We start from the raw sequence: 7,267 nt of genomic DNA, 5'->3' as shown, positions 1-7,267 counted from the left end.
CAGGAACTAGTGGTGGTGGCTGGGGATTGCCACCTTCCACAGACCTCTCCCATTTCCCTCTCTATCCCAGCCATCCCTTGCAGGAACTTCCTTTCTCCTACAGTCTCCACAGTCTGTCAGAGAAAAGCAACAGCAAGGCTGCTCCACAAGGGAAGGTGAGCTGAGGGTGACCACAGCACAGAGAGGGCAGTGCCCTCGCTGTTAGGGCACAGTCCCACCATGACTGGGCAGGGTGAACAGAGCAAGGGTCATGACAGCAACAGGTCCCATCAACAGTCCAGCAATCTTCAGACAAAAGCAATGTAACAAGTCAGGTTTGAGGTCAATCCAGGAAATCCAAACAATTCAGGAGCAGCGGGGAACATGACTGGGCATAGGTACACCTATGATGCAGCTCAGACTGGCAAATAGGCTGAAATGGGGCTCCCGAGCATGGGAAGAGGGTGTGGGCTGAGGTCCCAAGTGAGTCTGTCAAAGCAATTAGGGCTTATGTGTGCATTTGGGGCCCAGCACTGCCTTCCTTCCCATTATGGCGTGACCTTGCACCTCACAACACCCTGGGTGTTGAGGGGTACTTGATGTGAAAAGTTCTGATTTTGGCCAGTCCAGCTGGCTCCCAGCAGTGCTCCTCAGATCTGTAGCCTGGCCAGCTAGTGGGGTATTGAAGCCTCTCCCAAACTGGTTTACAGTCTGTACAAAATTGACTTCACTTGATACTCTGGTTGCCCTGTACTATGACTGTTGGAGGGACAATCTCTTGGCAATGGATAGGGTTTGGGTGATGAGGCTTCAGGAGGGGAGACATGAAAAGTGGGGTGAGTCTTCAGGGATCACGTAAACCAGGAGCCAAGGGTGGCCACAACCCAGGTAAGGCAGTTCCACAGCAGCCCAGTGGGGTGGTGAAAGCAACAGGTCCCCTTGACAGCCCGGCTATCATCAGGCAGAGACAAAGTCATGAGTTGAGTCTGAGATCAATCCAGAAAATGTGAACAATAATTCGGGAACAGGCAGCTCAGATGAGGCCTGATGACCCAGATCTGAGCTGAAATGGGGTCCATGGGCTGATAGTTTGGGTATGGTGAGGCTGACCAGGACAATTAGGGCCTCAGTCACCTCTCTGGGTCATAGATTGAATGGATAATAACTCCCTGTTTCCCTGAGACAGGAGAGAGAGAAGGAGCAATGGTGGTGGTGCTCTTCCCTCAGTGTTTAACATCATATTTGTGCTCAGGGGCTCCTGAAATCAATGCCTCAAAAGCTGGTCTTTGTTAACTCCACCACCCTTTGAACTACCAAAATCCAACGCTTTCTAGCACCATATGGTGAATGCATTGTCCTCCCTTGTCATCACTGGATCCAAGGAGGAACATGAAACCATGGGCATCGAGAAATTGATACCAGAGAAAAGCCGTAAAGACTCAGAGAGCCTCAATAGCCTTCACAGGCAAGTGAGGACCAGCCAGGAGTATCCTCATGGTTGATAGGATTATCACCCATGTGTCATATGTCATGCCACATACAGGAGATATTGATCATTCTGAGGAAAATGGGTTGGAATAATCCACACAACTGAGACTCCTTTGTATCAGAGAGCTGTAACTAAATGAATGTGCTGCTCGGTCTTGAGATTCAGCCTTCTTAAATTCCTTTTCACAAGTTTGAAATTCCCTGTGCTTCCAGCAGAAACCAGAAGGAGATGGGTAAGCACATACGTCTGTATGGCTATTATGGCAAGACAAGATGTGACCCTGTTGCCAGTTCTGGGTGCCACCATCAGGAACAGATCTGAGCAAATACTTTCTCTCAGGCCTGTTCCCTTTTCCTCCCTCTGTGTTTCATTTCCATCTCTGTACTCAGGGGGATGGTTGCTCTGTGTACTCAAGAAGAAAGCTTCTTTTCCTCTTGATCAAACCAACTTGCCTCTCTCTGCTCCAAGCTTTCATGTCATGGCTGGAATCCAAACAAATGATTTAGCTCTGCTGAACTTATTGCCTCTTTCAAGGAACTCCATCATCTCCTTTAGCTTGTCCATGCCCAGGAGTAGCAAATTCTAAAAGCAATCTTAAATTTAAATGTACCATTCTGTTTACTGAGCAGTGAACCTTCAGGCAATAAATACTACAGCAGGAATTCACCAAGACTCTGTTAGGGCTTGACAGCCCAGACAGCCATTGCGCAAATCTTTGTTAGTCCTGACAACATGGGGGTTTTTTTTAATCAAAGGAATTACAAATTTGTTTTTAATCTTTGGGATTACTCCTAATGCCTTAGAAAGGATTCAAAGCTGTTTAAAACTGCATTCACATTACAAGCAGGCAGTAAATTTCAAACTGTTAGTCAAGCCCATTGTTACTCCATGTGAACAACGCCACAGAGAAGAGGCTCAGCAAAATTTTTGTCCATGTGCTGGAGTTCTTCAATACATTTCAGGCACAGCAAGTGCTCCGGACCTCCCTGATTTTAGAAGTCACTTCCCTGGTTCCTGGACAGATGACCCTCCAGTCATGCAGAACCTCTGGAGGTATCATACAGGTGCTGAGAAGCAACCCTAGAGATCGTGTGATTGTGCTAACTCCTTCTTAACCCTACAAGTGTGATAACTCCAGGAGTTCACCAGCAAGGCTCCAAGTCAAAGCTAATTTCTGTGCAATGGGGTGAATAACAGTGTGAGTTTACATATTTACTCAGACCTGTGAAGCCATCATGCTTACCTGGTTCTGTAATGTCCTTGTCCCCAAGGCACTTGAGGAGGAAATAAGACCTTTACATCTGCACAGCCTGAGTTCTCCCCAGCCCAGAGTCTCTTTCAGTATTTCTTTAGGGTTGTGTTTACTTTCAGACTACACTGGAATACGCTTCGGGGTTTTTTTTGTACTCTCTCTGTGAATTTCACATTCTCATCCTTTTCCAAGTTGAAGAACTCTTTCCAGTTGTCTGGATCTCTGCCACTTTGATGCAGTCCTGCAGAACCCTTCAGTCCATGAAATCACAGGAAAAACACAATTCCCACAGAGACATCACTCTGTGGTGTCAAAGCAATTGTGATTCCTGTGCTAATAAGAAATTTCATTAAGCAGTATCACTTCATTGCATCCAAGTGCAATGCCTTCATGAAATGTGCATGTGCCCTCCTTGATAACTACTGCCATTTAGGGCTGTGTCTCATGAACTGCCTGAAACACTCTGCAAGTCACTCTGCTTCTCAGCCTTCATTTGCCCTCCCTGCTGCAGACCCAGCACAGACTCTGGCTAGCTCTGAGGCAGGTGGTGCTTAACTCCTAGTTTTTATATCATGCTTCTGTCAACAGGCTTTTAATGTCCCGAGGATGTGAAAAAGTTAAAAGTTGTATCTGATCCAAACCATGAGACTGAGGAAGCCAGACATGGTCCCCAAGACAAAGGGACTCTCCCTCTGCTAATGTAGGAGCTCTTGCATGTTTCCCCAGTCAGACCTGTATTGCTGTGAGCGACTTTGCCAAGGTGTTGGGGCACTGAGTGGATCAATGGGCCTTAATGGCCCTGATCAGCCTCACCTGGGCCTCTACCCACATCCTCTGCCCATGGCCTGGGACATCCATTTAAGCTCAGGCCTGAGCATTCAGCACTGCTTTAAGCTATATTGCTGGGGATGTACTTGTCTCTGGTCCTACTGCTGTTCCTGTCTCCTGGTTGGACCTTGGTCTACTGTCACAGCTTTGTGTCCAGCCCTGTTTCTTGCTGCTTGCCCTGACAAGAGTCCCAGGACAGACCTACACCTAAGTCATCACCTTGTCTTCAACAGTCTGGGACTGTTGATGGACCTTGATACCAGCACCCAGGTCTGCCCACCCTGTTCATATCCTGCAGGACTCTGTCCTGGTAGTAAGGTAAGAGTCACCACTGTCTGGGCTCTGAGACTTCTCTGGTGTGGCTGGGGGCAGTTCAGGCTGCTCCCAAAGATCCCTAGGGACTGGATGGCTGGTGAAAGGTGATGGGGTGGGCTGACCAACAGCAGGAAGCTGGGATGAGAGACTGAAGCTATCACTGAGGCTGGGCAAGGGTGGAACAGTCAAGCCATCCCTGAACAGTCCCTTGTCTGGGAATAGGGCTTGAGGGATGAAAACAGGGGTTCCTAGAGCAGCCTTTGAAGGTGGGAAAGGGATCAAATCATCCCTGAGGCTATACTGTGGTGGGTAAAGGCTTAGACCTTCCCTGAGGAGACCCCAAAGGCTGGAAGGGTGTCAAGTCATGCTGGAGACAGTTGGGAAGGGGAATCCACCTCCCTGGTGGAGCTTGTGTGGCTGGGCAAGGGTGAAATCAACATATCTCAGAGCAGACATGCCCAGGGTAGGGATCAAGCTGTCCATGAGGCCAGGGGTTTAGGAAGGATGTCCCTGAGCAACCTGGGAAGCTGGGGAGCACTGGAAGCTGGTGGTCAGAGGGGCTGAGGTGGCACCTATGAGAAGTCACAGGGGCCTGGGGATTTCAAGCCCTTCCTGAGCAGCCCTAACAGCTGGGGTGATCCAGTCTGTCCCAAAGAAGCCTCGAAGGCTGTGTGGTTGCAGAGGGTCAGGTTGTCCCTGGGGGTCAAGGAGATCATAATGTCCCAGAGCAAGCCAACCTGGCTTGGTGATTAAGCCACCCCTGAAACCAGGTAGAGGATGAGGTCAAGCCCCACTAAGAATGGGCTTGGGATGCCCCTGAGGAGCTCCTGAGGCCAAGGAGGCTCAGGACTTTCCTGAGGAGACCTGATGGCTGGGGAAGGTGAATGATGCTGACTGGGACGTTCATGCTCCTGAAGAAACAGAGGCCACATAGCATGTATGGGCTTCAAGCCACCCCTGAGGCCAGGAGGCCAAGATAAGGATCAAGCCACCCCTGAAGCATATTTCTGTGTGGTAGGGTCACCCCTGAGGAGCCTTAGAAGGGGAAGGGTGTTCCTGCCACCCCTGAGGCATATTTCTGTGTGGTAGGGTCACCCCTGAGGAGCCTTAGAAGGGGAAGGGTGTTCCTGCCACCCCTGAGGAGCCCCAACAAGCCCCAAAGCCTGGGGAGCTGGGTGTGGGGTTGAGATCAAGGTGCCCCAGAGGACTAGGGAGCTGGTAGCTTGGACCCCTCTGGCTTCCCAGTGTTTGTGGCTGGGCTTTGGGGCTTCTGTAGGGTGCCCGACAACCCCCTGACCTCCAACTCTTGACTCTCTTAGGTGAATCTGGCATGAAGGATCTTTCCTCACAGTCAAGATTTTTCTGCAGGTACTTAGCAGAAAGATGTATGAAGATATTGACTTGGCTGACTCTAAGGCTGAATTTCTGTCTCTCACAGTGCGTTGAACAGAATGCTGATAGAAGCAAAGGCTGTTTACAGAATATATAACAGATACTTCAAAGAATTTTTCTAGCTTTGAGTTCTTCAGTCACAGGCTTTTGTGCATAATGCATTTCATGTTCTATAAACCTGATACAATATATTCCTTATTAGATAAAGGCAGAAGGATTACAATTACTCCAGTTTTCTCCCTGTGTTACAGCTTAAAAGTTAGGTGATGATAGAACAATTTATGATTCCTGTCTAAATTTGGAGTTATGTTAGAAAAGAAGGTAACTTTCTGCTGTAAAGAAGGGATTGAGGAAATTCTCAGCACTGAAAGCTACAGTTTTCCAGGATCCCCTCAAAATAATGAGAGAGTAAGTTGTCCAGTATTCCAGTGTCTTATAAACCTGCTTAACTTAGTGCATGTTAATAGCTTTAGTAACTGCAACAGGAGTGTATATTGAGAGTTACAGCATTACAAATGTAAAATGGCATTACAGATATGCAAAACGAGAGTCTTTGGTTTTATCCAAACTCATATCCTTTAATTATTCTAGATACTTTATTTTTGCAATTTCATTTTTGTATATCTACATTTTCTTTAGCAATGAGTGATTTATGTTAACCTCTCTCTGTTTTTTGAAATGTTCAACAGTAATTGCGTATAAGCTTGATCCATTAGATACCTTCTTTTTCTTACAGAAACAAAATTTTATATTTTGTGTGCAGTACCCACTTCAATACAGAATAGGCAAAAAGACTGTTAGTAAAATCTGTCAGTCAAAATCAATCATACTAAAAGCAGAAAACTTCATGTGCCAACGGAAAAAGATTAGCATTCTTGAGGTTTTTTTCCCCCCAGTCCTGTCCATATGCGAGGAGCCTTAGCTTCACTTGGAAGTCTGCTTGCATTGGGCTGTTTCTCACTGTATCAAACTCTTTATGCACCCAGCTGGCTGCAAAGTTTCTCTTTGCTGTGGTGTCTCTGTGTAATCCCAGCCAGTTTCCCTTTGCAGCTGTGGGGGGCCTCCTTTGATGTTCCTCTGTAGGTGGCTGCCGATCCTTCAACCAGGGCCTGCAAACAGAATCTCTTCTGTAGAGGAAAAGAAAACACCCTGGTGATGCCATGTGAGTGTTTGCTTTATGCATGCAAGAGGAACTGACGTCAAGTGCCTCAGGATATCGTTCTAATGCAGTAACACGATGTTGTGGTGTGTATCTCTGTGCATCTAATACACCTAATGCAGAGCCTGCGGTGAAGGACAATGTGGTCTATACCTCCTTTCTGCTCTTGGTCTCTTTTACTTTCAAGACTCTCCACGTGTACTGAAAAAAATCTGCGGTGTCTGCTTGTGACTATCAATTGCAAATACGGTGACCTCCCTTAGACATACTAAAACCAGTTTTCTTGCATTGTTCCCATCTGTGCAGTTGCAGGCACTGTTAATATGGCAGAGTAAATGCATGAATGTGCAATAGAGGTGACCCAATGCTGATTTTATTTTTGCTACTCACTCAAGAGGAAAGGGAGAGAAGTCATTTCACATACATTTGGCATGCAACAGAGATGAGCTCAGTGTTCTCCTTTCCATCACAGTTTTCACCTCTTTTCACTTTGAACATAAGTACTGATACAAGAAACTAAAAAAGTGATGTCAAACCCCAGTAAAACTAGGCTAGGCTTTTCAATATTATGTGTAAACGCAAGTAGGAACTTGTGTTGCACTGAGGGGACCATGCAGCTAGAGTCCTATGAAAATACCCACGTTGGGGTGAACCCAGTGGCCAGCAGTTTTTTTCCTCCACTGGTGCCTCCTTGCAGCATGGGAATATGGCAGTTGTTCTGGGACATCCTGGCTCTCGCTGCAGGATGTGAATGTACGTGGAGCCTGAGGGAATCTACTGAGGACTATACAGGTATGGGATAAAAATGTAAGGGTTGATGCAACATGAGAGTTGAGGGAGTGATGTACTCTGG

The sequence above is a fragment of the Strix uralensis genome, chromosome 2 (assembly GCF_047716275.1).
Source record: "Strix uralensis isolate ZFMK-TIS-50842 chromosome 2, bStrUra1, whole genome shotgun sequence".
Taxonomy (NCBI): domain Eukaryota; kingdom Metazoa; phylum Chordata; class Aves; order Strigiformes; family Strigidae; genus Strix; species Strix uralensis.
The sequence above is the reverse complement of the archived record's forward strand: the minus strand, read 5'-3'. Positions refer to the sequence as shown.